The sequence below is a fragment of the Rhynchophorus ferrugineus genome, unplaced genomic scaffold (assembly GCF_030347505.1).
Source record: "Rhynchophorus ferrugineus isolate W39M unplaced genomic scaffold, kcgeb_rfMv2 rfM1, whole genome shotgun sequence".
In the NCBI taxonomy this organism is placed as follows: domain Eukaryota; kingdom Metazoa; phylum Arthropoda; class Insecta; order Coleoptera; family Curculionidae; genus Rhynchophorus; species Rhynchophorus ferrugineus.
The window spans coordinates 5,726,327-5,740,879 of record NW_027472580.1 but is presented as its reverse complement, the minus strand read 5'-3'; the positions used below and the strand labels follow the sequence as shown (position 1 = coordinate 5,740,879).

At 31.6% G+C, this 14,553-nt stretch overlaps 2 protein-coding genes across 4 annotated transcripts in view; one reads left to right on the top strand and one right to left on the bottom strand.

Moving 5' to 3' along the window:
* The window catches only part of LOC143202962 (SH2 domain-containing protein 4A), a 175,571-nt gene that overhangs the window by 139,568 nt on the left and 21,450 nt on the right, over positions 1-14,553 (bottom strand). The window lies entirely within an intron of this gene.
* The window catches only part of LOC143202927 (hexamerin 70a), an 89,638-nt gene continuing 89,263 nt past the window's right edge, over positions 14,179-14,553 (top strand). The window contains exon 1 of the mRNA XM_076414926.1: positions 14,179-14,203. The gene's annotated coding sequence lies outside the window, so the exon portion shown is untranslated. The remainder of the gene's footprint in view (positions 14,204-14,553) is intronic.

The window sequence follows — 14,553 nt, the reverse complement described above, 5'->3', positions numbered from 1 at the left end:
CTTAGGAAAGGCGATGGTTAGTAATGTCGTTATATAATGTGATAAATGTAGTCGATCTAGAACTTGAATTTACGCCTTATGACTGAACTGAACTTATATTTCGCACACATTTGCACACTCGTATGATGAATAACATAAATAGAAATCTTAAAATAGTGTTAAACATATTTGGTTCCATTTTATTATCAAAAGTGTCAACATGCTAATTTATTCTGCAAATTTCATCAGAAAATAAATAACAGAGACAATTCCTGCCCATTAGTACAAGTAGCGGTCAATAAGATCTACAAACGGACTAGAGACCGGAAAATATAGCTAAATGTTCTGCTAATATTTTAGTTTTTTCATCGTTGCGTCGAATCCATTCATGTTCATCATTTTTAATAGGCGGTAGTTTAATTTCAGTTGTTTTCCATAGCGAGTAATCTTTGTCTGCGTCCGGGCATAATTCATTAACATATTTTTTGAAGCAACTTTGTTTGCATTATTTAATCTTTTTATTCTATTAAATAATTTTATATGCAAAGAGAAAGACCTAAATGGAGGGAAAAACGGCTACCACACGATTTTACGGAAAATATCTGTAAGAACCGTTTTAATATAGTGGTTTCACTATTTGCCATGCCAAAAAAGAAGAATTATCAGCATATATGCAAGAAGGTAATACTTTCTTATGCCTCAAAATATTGTTTAATAATATCAAAATAAAAGCATATATCTAATGTTTGTTATAATAATTACATTCACTGTATTAACCAAAATCCATATTAAAAAAACTAAATAATTTTTTTTCTCTTTTATGTTCAACGTGTAGCGACCTAATTAACCGTAAAATCCAACCGTAATGGTGTGAACCAAACCACCCTGAAACCAACAACAATCCTCAATCAATCAAGCGTAAAATCCATAAAGGTATCGTGGCAGTATCGGTCTCAGATTTAATCGTCGTGTACTTCGAAAAAAAGTCGATGCGGTTGCTGTTCTCTGCACATTAAAAGAGAATTTTCAAAAAATGATCATGTTCGATTTGGTTTAGCATGAAATTTCGGAACGTGCTAGTCATGTGGTGTGTTGACATCAATTTTTTCATTGCTTCTGTCGTAAACTTGCACGAAAATCTATTGTTCCTTAGTGTTTTTGTCATAAATAAAAACTCTTATTTAAGACGTTTGTATAAATCACCGCATTACCTTTATTGGTATAGTAAAATTATACACATTAGTGAAATTTTGATTAAAAGTAGGAAATATGATTAATCATATTCCCACATGTACCTAATATCCTCTCAAGCGAACTATAAAATATCAATACTGTACTCATTCGGTTATAATAATGTTATTTAATATGAATAGAATTATTTAATATTATACTAAACAACTCTATATAAATAACGCATTTTGGAGCAAGAACTGAAACTGAAACCTATCATATATTTTAGGATCATAATTAGTTTTAAAGTTTCTTGCGTGTTGCCCATCAAGAGCCGCTACCTTTTCCCATCTTTTACGCAGTTTACTGATTCCATCTTGAAAGAACGATGTATCTTTTGGGGCTATCCACGAACCGACCAATGTTTTGGTATCTTCATAACAATTGAAGCGCTACTCAGACAGGTCGCGACCCATATGTTCGAACAAGTAGTAATCAGAAGGAGCAAAGTCTCAAGAATAGGTTGGCCGGGGTAGTATTTTCCTATTTTAATATTTCCAAGTATATTTCCACTGGTTTTGCAACCTGTGGTTGAGCGTTGTCATGATGACTAATGACATTCTTGTGTCTTTGTTAGTATTCCGGCCGCTTCTCACCCAATGTTCCACTCAAGCGCTTCAGTTGCAGTCGATAGCCATCAATAGGGAGATGGCTTCATCGAATAATGCCTTCAACTCCTCGTGTTCACATTTTTTTGTGCTGTCCACAACTGTCTTTGTTATTTTGACTATTGAACACTATATTGATATATAAATGTTGAACATTTTTTGCCTTCGGTGTCAAAATCACCATTTTTAAAAATCGATGGAGCGTAGTTTTCATAAGCTTCACACAGAATTCGATGACTTTCAGTCCTCTTTTAATTCGAATTAAAGTAAAAAAGCAAAACATCCCCTGAATGTTATTTACTTGGTACAAATTCAGATATTTTTGATGTATTGAAAAAATGTTCGCTCGCACTTCGACGAAATGACACATACCGAAAAGAAAAGGATTCAACATTACTTTATTTATAGATTGTACCCGATTTGATTTAATACCTCGTAATACTATCTGCTGTCAATCAACAAAGTTTTGCTGTATAGTCAATACTTAGGCCCATTTGAACCTATGGTATTGAACTGCGGAGTACTACTAGCATATCTAACATATATATTCTACAGAGGTCCCAGAATAAAGTGTTGCGAGTCATCGTCGATGCCCCATATTACGTTTCCAACAAACTAATTCAGCGATATCCACATAGAACCCATAACGAGTGTGATTCGGAGTGTTAGTGCGAAGTACTCTGAAAAACTATTAGCGTATCCCAATGCACTCGCCAAACAGTTAAATGTGCGCGATGACAGTGTAGTGCATAGGCTCAGACGCAAACTACCATACGAACTAATTAATAGATACATAGAGTGAGATCTAATAATCTCTAGAATAAGCTAAAATAGTCTTAGAATAAGTTAAGGTATACTTTAAAATAAGTTAGAATAGTATCTAGAATAAGATTTAGACTAGAAGTTGTACAGCAGATCACTTAATGAAGTGATCTTCTACATGTCATGATGGTTATATTATATTTATATATTATATTACGGACAGATTTTTGGCGTTCTAGGAGATTAATTTTTTTTAATGTATATTAAATATCTCCTAGTGGATGAGATTACACTAATAGTTGGTTATCAGAAACAAGCAAACATTAAATGTATATGGATGTATGAAAATGGTATAGTTTCTTCAATGGAAATAAGAATATTCAGGACCAAGTCCATCAAATTAAATGAAACTTGATTGAAAAAATTGAACTTCATTTGAAACATACACAACAATTATATTATTTTAAGTGAAAAGAAAAATTTGGCACGACAAGAATTATACAATAAATATGAACTAATTTTGTGGTAGATCGCAAATATACTTGAATATATCAAAGCTCTTTCATTAAGCTTTATCTTTTATTTTATGTCATTTTTCTAGAGTGTGAAGAATATATTCTTTCTCAGCTAAGACTGTATGTCATCTTATAAACCAATAAATCCCCATCTATTTTCATTTGATAGATTCAAAAATTCTCGAAAAGTACCGATTAGCTCTAGTTTTGGACTTATATCTCTGAAATTTCATGGGCTCTACATATACATTGCAACTCTTATGTTCAGTTATATTACAAGACATAATCAATGGCTAACTATATTAATAGTTTGGCAAAAACCTACAGCAATGTAAGCAATGACAAAAAGAAACAGTATGTGAAATAGTTGTTTCCTCCAGAAGGTAAGTAAGAGCAACGTGTAGGCAAGAGGTACAAACAAGCATGAGGTAGGTTCTGTTATGATTTAGGTGTCAATATCGTGATGAAACACTTCCAGATTCCAAGATGGTAATGCTCCCCCATTCAGTCTTGGCTTGACGAACATTAGAATATGGTCAAACATTTTCCCTTACCAACACAATCGCCAGACCTCAACATAAATGAACCGTTATGGAAGATTTTATAGCAAAAAGTGAAGAGTAGATTTCCATCTTCAATATTATTGAAACAATTCGCCGATGTTTTGGTACAAAAATTGGACAACATTCCGTTGAAAAATATTCAGACACTCTACGAATCCATTTCGTAAATAAATAGTAGATCAATACTTTATTAATAAATAAATATTGTGTATATGTCAGCTGTTCATTTTCTTTTACTCATCATTTTTGTACTGAAGTAATGGTCTAAATATTATGTAAATAACAATTACAAGATATAGTCAATGCTGACACTGAGCAGATTGTTGAACCGCTAGGAGTAATAAAAGTGCCATTAAAACAAGAAACAACCACACTTTATTACACTATTATTACCATATTTAATTAACATAATATAACAAAAAAATAGAGCTAATAAAAATGTTTCTAGTTTCACCACTTGATTCTGAACAAAATTATTTTTAAAATACATATCCGAACAACCACGGTTCACCGTCCTACACAATGGTATAGTTTCTTCAATGGATATAAGAATATTCAGGACCAAGTCCATCAAATTAAAAGAAATTTGATTTAAAAAATTGAACTTCATTTGAAACATACACAACAATATATTTTAAGTGAAAAGAAAAATTTTACACGACAAGAATTATACAATAAATATCAATTAATTTTGTGGTAGATCGCAAATATACTTGAATATATCGAAGCTCTTTCATTAAGCTTTATCTTTTATTTTATGTCGTTTTTCTAGAGTGTGAAGAATATATTTTTCTCAGCTAAGACTGCATGTCATCTTATAAACCAATAAATCCCCATCTATTTTCATTTGATAGATTCAAAAATTCTCGAAAAGTACCGATTAGCTCTAGTTTTTGGACTTATATCTCTGACATTTCATGGGCTCTACATATACATTGCAACTCTTATGTTCAATTATATTACAAGGCATAATCAATGGCTAACTATATTTATAGTTTGGCAAAAGCCTACAGCAATGTAAGCAATGACAGAAAGAAACAGTATGTGAAATAGTTGTTTCCTCCAGAAGGTAAGTAAGAGCAACGTGTAGGCAAGAGGTACAAACAAGCATGAGGAAGGTTTTGTTATGATTTAGGTGTCAATATCGTGGTGAAACACTTCCAGATTCCAAGATGGTAATGCTCCCCCATTCAGTCTTGGCTTGACGAACATTAGAATATGATCAAACATTTTCCCTTACCAACACAATCGCCAGACCTCAACATAAATGAACCGTTATGGAAGATTTTATAGCAAAAAGTGAAGAGTAGATTTCCATCTTCAATATTATTGAAGCAATTCGCCGATGTTTTGGTACAAGAATTGGACAACATTTCGTTGAAAACTATTCAGACACTGTACGAATCCATTTCGTAACTAAATAGTAGATCAATACTTTATTAATAAATAAATATTGTGTATATGTCAGCTGTTCCTTTTCTTTTACTCATCATCACTTACTGAAGTAGTAGTCTAAATATCATGTAAATAACAATTACAAGATATACTCAATGCTGACACTGAGCAGATTGTTGAACCGCTAGGAGTAATAAAAGTGCCATTAAAACAAGAAATAATCACACTTTATTACACTATTATTACCATATTTAATTAACATAATATAACAAAAAAAACAGAGCTAATAAAAATGTTTCTAGTTTCACCACTTGATTCTGAACAAAATTATTTTTAAAATACATATCCGAACAACCACGGTTCACCGTCCTACACCAAACAATGTCCATTAAACTAGTCCACATATCAATGTCACAGCACGTAATAACAATACCCATTTCGTTATTTAACGTTTTAACCTTTCCTCGGTGTATGTTGATTATTTTTATTTATGTAAAACGCCACAGCGGATGTCTTAACGACGCTATGTGTTTTTTTATTCCAAATCAGTACATTTAAATATGTAAATGTAAAGTGCTTGCGTTCAATATTAAGCATCTGTCTTTAACAGATGTGTAACCTGATGAAATAGTTCCGCTTGAAATAGTTTTCGTCCTTTTTAAACAAAATTCGTGTAGTATTTGTTTACTATAAAAACTTTACAGCAACATTAATAATAATGTATTATTAATTAGTTTTGATTATTAAAAAAAAACGTTTCTCAAGATAATACATATAAGAGACCAACGGTTTTTGAAGCTAGAATCACAAAACAGAAATATAGCCTGGGAACATAAATGGGCACATCCGTAGCCATGTTCTCACTGTGCATCTAAATAACTAGATAATTTTTTAAAAAATTGTATAACTTTAAGGAAACTTTTTTAAATATTTTAGATTCTCCTTGTTTCCAACAGTGGTTTATCTGGACTAGTGTTGGGAACTATCGACTGAAATCGACTATCGACTGTTTAATAATTGACTACTTTTTACTAATGACTGTTTCAGTCGCTATTTTTGGTTCGACTGATTTTACTATTTTTTATCAGTGACTGTTTTCAGTCGCTATTTTCGGTACGACTGATTTTGTTACTATTTACTATCGACTGTTTCAGTCGTACATTTAGTTACTATTTTTGGTTCTACTAGATTCATTCGACTGATTTTTAACGTTCTGGTTCTGTCGACCTAGCCGCGGCCTTGACGAAAATGTATACAATTTATGCATACATATATTTATAAGTAATATATATAGTTTTATAATTTTGTTGGTAGTTTGCTTGTAAATAACAATATATTATATATTAATATAGCAGCATTTTGGAACGATATATTTCAAAATTGTTAATGTAATAGGGTAAAAAGATTAAAATTGTAAATGATAAGTATTAATACTTACTCTCTCGATTTTTGTTAAAAAATATTTCCGTTCAATAATAAATAAGGCATTTACTTTATTTAAAAAAGTTTTTGTAGTTATTATGCGATCATTTTTAATTATGTCATGAATTAGTTTTTTTTCTATGATTACGTGTATGTTTAATTTTTATTTAGTATTTATGGTTATTGTACTGTAGCGACCTTGAGCATGTCGAATTTTATATCGTGGAATAACGGTCTACAAAATACCCAGAAATATAATCCCAGATGTTGAACACGGGCGGGGTGCCAAATGGAACCCGACAACGAATAGCTGGTGGCAACCCCGAGACGTTTATCTGGGATATTATTGAAGGGTATTTCGGTCATTCAGTGCTCAACCCTCGTTCGGTTAAGACGTGCCACCATCGACTGCCCAAGCCTCGTCTTCAGGTAACTCCGCTGCCATCCGTTTTATTATTTGTATTTTCACATCTTTTTTATATTGCCAATAAATAACGGTCACATTATGTAAACACCACGGTTTCATTTCGATTTACCTCCATTCACCGAGCCACATCATTTTACCCTAAAGTACATATTTAGTTTTTAGGTTTTGTTTAAGTTCCATTGTATTATCTATATTTATATAGATATATCTATACAGTATATTATTTGAAAATAGCAACTAACATATTAAAATACGATAAAATATTTTTGGAGTATTATTCCATTCCACAGAAAAATTCCATTCCTTTTTACAAATCCACACAATATTCAAATATAAAAGTAATTATAGTTCGTTTAAAATGTAATTTTTAATTGCATGTTGATTATTAATATAAATATTCACTAATTATTTTTTTCCTTTTCTTTTTAAAGTTAGTACGTGAAGAAATACATACATCTCGATCTCGCTTATACTACCGTTGGAAAATATAAGCACATATAAAATTAACAGGCCGAGCAATTATAAAATGAAATAAATGAATATGATATTTACGCCTGGTAACATACAAAATGCTCTTGAAGCCTTGAAATAAAGCCCCTTCTGTATTATCCGAAAGTAAATTGAAATATCTCTAAATTATATATATAGTATATTCTATCCGAAAAAAAATCACCCTAATTTCAATTCGAAGCCCTTTCAGACCCTCCGATAGTGTGGTAATTCGAACTTCCCATACGTGGCGAGTGAAATATATCTAGGAAAATTCATTAAACGTGTTTAGACAGACGATTGAAAGGAACGGGTGTGTACGTCGTAACTGTACGTCATACAAGGAGAGTGTTTTAGCAGTCACACGATAATTTATGTTGCATATAACAATAACTTTTTTTTATTAATGCAAACTTTTATTGTTTTGTTTAGAATTAATAGAATTTTCATTTATTAATTTGATTTATTGAATTGGTATATTTTATTAGTGATCGTGTTAATTAATGACTTCAATGTCTCAGTTAAGTTTAAGTTATTCGGTAAAGAAGAAAAGCATATTAGTAAGTTTGGGCAACATGATCTATTGATACAAGTTTTATTGTATTTTAACCAAAGTATTTTCCCCAAAGTTTTTGAAAAACTATATAAAAGAAAAAGTATGGCACACTGGACTGCAGGATATTCAATACAGCTGACCTACCGACCTCAATAAACACTACTGTTACACTACTGCTACATATACTGATGATACAGCAGTTTTATCATCCCACAATAATCCAATATCAGCCACAAGAAACCTCCAACTTCATCTAAACAAAGTCGAATTGTGATTGAAAACATGGTATATTAAAACAAATGAGACAAAACCTACCCATGTTATCCTTCATAGAAGAACTTGTCCCTCAGTAAAATCTAAGAATTCTGAAATCCAGCAGGCAGTCAATATTAAATATCTGGGAATCTATATTGATCGATGTTTAACATGGAAAAACATATAACGACAAGACGCAAACAGCTTGGGATTAAACTAAAAAAAATATATTGGCTGATAAGGCGTAAATCTAAATTATCTTCAGATAACAAGGTTTTATGTGACACGTCAATATTTAGGCCTATTTCGACCTATGCTATTGAACTGTGGGGCACTACTAGGAAATGTAACATAGCTATCCTTCAGAGGTTCCAGAATAAAGTGTGGCGAGTCATCGTCGATGCCCCATATTACGTCTCCAACAGACCAATTCAGCGTGATATCCCCTTAGAACCCATATCGAGTGGAATTCGAAGTGTTAGTGCAAGTATTATGAAATGAAAAACTGTTAGTGCATCCCAATGCACTCGCAAAATAGTTACATGCACGCGATGATAGTAAAGTGCGTAGGCTCAAACGCAAACTACCCTACGAACTGATTAAAAGACTCATAAAGCGAGATATAATTATAATAAGAATAATATTTAGAATAAGTTAGGAGAGATTATAGTTAGAATAGTATCTAGACTAAGATTTAGATGTAAAGAAAATCACATCACTTACTGAAAAGATCTTCTACATATCAGTATAGTTATATTGTATAACGGAGACCATAAAATATACTTATTAAAAAGTACTTATTGCTGACGGACAGATTGTTGAAGTTCTAAGAGATTAATTTAAAAAAAAAATTATTTCAGTGTGCCTGCACTCTACTAGCCAATCATATGCTACATCTTGTTGAACAAGTATTTGGATAGCTGAGATCAGTTGACAATAATGGGTAATCAAGATAATTGTCAACCTAATTCAGTGCTACTAAAATAACCCATTGTCGAAATAACACCTATATCAATAAATAATAGCCAGGTAGCCCACCGTATGTTAACCGAGTGTTTTAAATGCCACGATAATATTAATGCAAAGAACCATTTTAAATATTTTAATGCTAGTTCGACGCAAAATGACATGACCCTGAATCTCGTCCGATACCAATTCGTCGAAGATAAAGAGAAAAAAAACTAGTAACACCAACCACATCCGAGAGATTATTTGGAGGCTTCTCGAAAAGTTCGTAAAATCGTGTAATTCGATCCTAAAACATGTAGCGAGATGAAAAATGAGTAACATTATCTTTATTTATACTGAACGCAAGGATAGGGTGTGTAGCTTCGTGGTAAGTTGCGAATTTATAGGCGACAGCCGGTGCATTTTAGCATTGATACGACAATATCATCTCAAATAATCAATGAATTATTCTGGACACGGCATTTTTGGGATATTAATGGTATAATTATAAGTTTATACTAAATTATGGAAATTAAATTGTCTTTTATATATTTTTTGCTCTCAATAGTAAATATATATTTACTTTATTAATAAGTGCTTAATATTTTAATATAGTACTATAAGTAATCAATATAGGACTAATTATTAATTCACTTTAAAAATTAGTTTCTTGGGAATGTATTCAATGTTGAAAAAATGTTTTAAACTTTTTCCCATCGTTCTGGCAACCTGGTGATACCCTGTAAAAAGAACAACCCCTTTTTGTACACCTTCAGCCTTTCAGAATGGTGTGTCAGTCATGCTCATGCTATGCTCCAATGTGTCGCTAATCATACAAGAGGGTGAATTTGCCTTGATAGTGATGTCAATTTATTTAATTTATCGTCAGTACCATTACGCAACATTTTTTTACCTGGTAAGTAATGAAACAATGCGTATGGTAGCCATTTTTTCTCCTTTCGGATCTTTACCATCACCTGTAGATATCTGGAAATACTTAATTCATCAACTACTAAGATGCCTTAACGTTCCTTCAGAGTATGAACTGGGCTTTCGTCAAACGAGTCTTACCATTATCTTGAAACATTTTTGGTCCTTAAGACCGTTTTTTATCACTGACATCAAAATGAATACTTTTAAAATGTTGAAACATTTGGGATATTTGGAATCGACATTTGGGATATTACAGAGCAGCATCACCATACATTTCTAAAAGCACAAAGCTCAAAGAACAAGACTAACAAATTTTTTGCGAGCTCATTTTTGACCAAGAACAACGAGTTGATGATTCGGAGCAACATTTGAAGATGATCAAGTGCAATAAGAGTTTTTGCATCGATATGTGACAATGGATGAAACATGGCCCCGTCATTTCAGTCCGAAGTCCAATCGACAGTCATGGGTGGACTGCACACGATGAACCCGCTCTAAAGCGTGGAAAACGCAACAGTCGGCAAGGTTATGGCGTCTGTATTTTGGGATGCGCAAGGAATAGTTTTCATTGATTGCCTTGACTATGCACCGTGTCACAAGTCAGTGAAAACAATGGCAAAAATCCATGAATAGGGCATCGAATTCCTATCTCATCCACCGTATTCTCCAGATCTGGCCCAGAGCGACTATTTCCTGTTCTCAGATCTCAAAAGAATGCTCGCTGGGTAGAAATTCTCATCAAATGAAGAAGGTATCGCCGAAACTGAGGCCTATTTTGAGGCAAAGTACAAATCGTCGTACCAAAATGGCATCGAAAAGTTGGAGTGTCGCTATAATCAGTGTATCACCCTTGAAGGGAATTATGTTGAATAAAAAAACTAGTTTTGGCAAAAATATGTATTTTACTAGGGTAGGCAGGGGACTTTTCAATTGACCTGTTAGTTTCTAATAAAATAAAATAAAAGTTAGTAACACTTAACATATTTTTACCACTTAGTACATATCACTACCCAACTACAAAAATCAAACGGTTTGGGTCTCTTGAGTCCATATCCTAGTTCATTATTTTCCAAACGTGGATTCTTTCATCATATCTTGTTGCCAATCTCTTCATTTTCTCTATGACTGTCTAGTGGGAATCCGAAAGTCTCAGTGTAAATAATTGTTTCTATAGTATCTGAATGCATCGACAATACCTCTGGAATAATTAAATATATCAAAGAGTAAATTAAAAAAAGTGAAGGCTTCACTACCATGTTAACACCTGCTGTAAGTGCTGTAACTCTTGGAGAGCACTGAACTAGGACGCAGACTCGAGCGAAACAAACTGTGCGATTTTTTGTTATAGCTTTTATTTTATCAGAGACTAAGTAAGGCCAATGGGATTTCCTAGATAAGTATTTAATTTTAAGGCACTGTAGAGACAAATTATAAGTTACAAGGCAACGACTAGTAATAATATATTAAGAAATAAACAAAAATATATGTAAAAAATAAAATTATCCAGCGATAATTATGCTGGCCACCAAGAACAAGCTAGAATTTTCCAATACACCAACCACAGAAAGATGAAATCACGTCAAAAAGCATTACTTCACTTGTATTTTAATTTCCTCCTTTCACGCCATAAACTGTTCAATGATATCACCGAAAGTACTCACATCATTCATAATAATTGCTCTGAAATTAATTGAACTAATGAAAGTGGTCGAAAATATGTAAATTAAAAGACTAAAAAATATATTATTACAGTTTAAATATTCATGGCACATTAATGTTAAATGAATACATTATACTTACTATGCAATGAAAAATATATATTAATATTAATTATATTTGATACATAAGGAAATAGTCAAATAAAAATCCGGCTTTATGTATTATGAAGTACGATAAGTAATAAAATGGTTATTAATAGCAGTTATAAACGTTCAATTAAACTTGACATATTTAGAGACAACAAACTTATGCAATGTCAAGGCAATAAATAATTATTAAATAGCATGCCGCATTCGATTATATAACATATAATTATTATAAATAATTTATATTGTATAACAGTTTAAATATATGGCTGTAAAAACGGAAGGATCTTGAATGATTTATGGTTGATATTTTGGGTTGTATTTAAAATTTTCTGGAAGTAAATCACAAAATTGGGTAATAAAATATAAAGAGGTAAGTATCAAGAATACTACGGTGATCAAGAAACAATAAGACTTATGTTTGACTAAAAATGATGTGCGTTTTTGGTTCGATTCATTAGAGTTCAGAGAGCTTTCGATTTTTAATCTCAAATTCTCTTTTTTGTCAAACGTTTGAACTACCATGAGATTCCCACGTATTTCGCTAATTATGTTTGAAGTATTGGATATCCCTCTTCTTTATTAAGCTGCTGTATTTTCCAGTCTCTAGCTCATTTGTCGATATTGTTGACTGTCATTTTACATATATTTACTGTTTCTTCAGTATCAAGTATCGTATTGATTACGAAAAATATTTAGAAGAATGGATTATTACTAGCGTTGGGAACTATCGACTGAAAACAGTTGAAACAGTCGATAGTCCCAAAACAGTTAAAACAGTCGATAGTCAAAAAAATAGCGACTGAAAATAGTTATTACTATTTTCAGTCAAATGCACGGTTCGACTATTTTTTTCCATTCGTGATGTCAGACGAAGATGTACGAATTCTTGTCTGTATAAAATGTGAGATAGGAAAGGAAGGAGATAAATGCTTGCAGCAGTTAATTTTAAGTGTCTTTATTTTCTTCAATAGTAGTATAAGCGAGATAGAGATGTATATATATATATTCATTCACGTGATAACTTTAAAAAATAAAAGGAAAAAAAACTAATCTCTATTATCATGTAATAAATAATATAATTTTAAAGAAAGTAGGATTACGTTTATAATGAATGTTCTCTGGATGTGTAAAAAGGAATGGAATAATAACAACACAAACGTTTTATCCTGTTTTAATACATTAATTGCATTTTTAAATAACATAGCATCATAAATACAAATAGTACAAAACAACTTAAATAAAACCTAAAAACCAACGATGTTCAATAACCATAATTACTAAATAAAATATAAACGTATACCTAATCATTGAAAAATCTAATCCATGATGAACCTAAAAATGACCATACAATAACTACCAGGCCCTTTTTAAATCAAAGTTTTATTTATTTTTGAACGGAAATATTTTTAAATTACTGTGAATATTATCATGTTCAACTTTTCTCGAGGCGATTTCTTCGATCGTTAATTATTTGCCCAGATTTTGAAAAAACTCGTTCCCAGGGGACAGATGTTGCGGGAATAGAGGAATATTTTACGTGTAACTGATATAATTCAGGTAGTTTCATTTTATGGGCTTGCCAAAAATCCAATAGGTTTTCTAAACGCCCAATAAATGGAATTTCCAAATACTGCTAAATCTGTAAAGTTGCTGCAGTACTTGGAGTAATTATTTCTTTCATTCTAGCCATTTTTTCATCAAAATATCTCCAGATATCAATACATTCTTGGTCAGTAGTTTTGTCTTGAATTTCGAGTTGTGGAACTATATTTGTATTTTTTGAAGTTAGAATGGAAGATACCTCTTTTGTAATAACTTTTTGTATCGCCTAAGCATTCTTTGCAATACCAAATCCTGCTTTTTTAAATCTAGGATCTAAAAATGTGGATTTCCCGCATATCATATTCATTTCTAAAATTTCCAGTCTTTTATTGTTGACAACTAATACACAATTTTGTCATTTTTTTCTCATTCACTTGTTAAAATCCTGGATTTGTTGGAACGTTGCAGTCCTCTTATTAACCAAATAATTAAAGACATTGTTCGGATATCTTTCACCAGATAACTCAGTGGTCATTATTTCAATGGGCTTTAAAAATTGAACACATTCTGTTAAGATAGTCCATTCGTTAACAAATAAAAACTGTGGTGTGCTTCATAATAGAAACTGTGGTGTGCTTCATAATAGCCAACAAAATAAATTGTTGAATATTAAAATAGAGTTTTCCTATCAGAAAATGTATTTATTACAAATATTTAATATAATTTATTCACCCCTTTACGGTTGATATTTTTAAAATAAATTTAACAACTGCTACTTTCTTCGAATATTTTGAATCTATGCAATTTCTGAAACCTTTGTAACCTAATCTTAGTATTCAAGATTTTAGGAAAAAAGCTTCGACAAACAAGAGGCTTGGACAAAAATCGTGAAAGTTTATCAAAAAAGTATTACCTATTATACCAGTCAAAAGTATCTTACTATTTATCATTTACAATTTAATTTTTTCGTCCTCGAAAACCAGCATTCCAAAATGTTGCTATATTAATTTACAATATATAGTTATTCACAAAAAAACTATTTAAAAAAAACATAAAACCACATATATTACATATAAATCTATATAAGCATAAATTCAGCGCAGTACTTTCAAGGTCGCGGC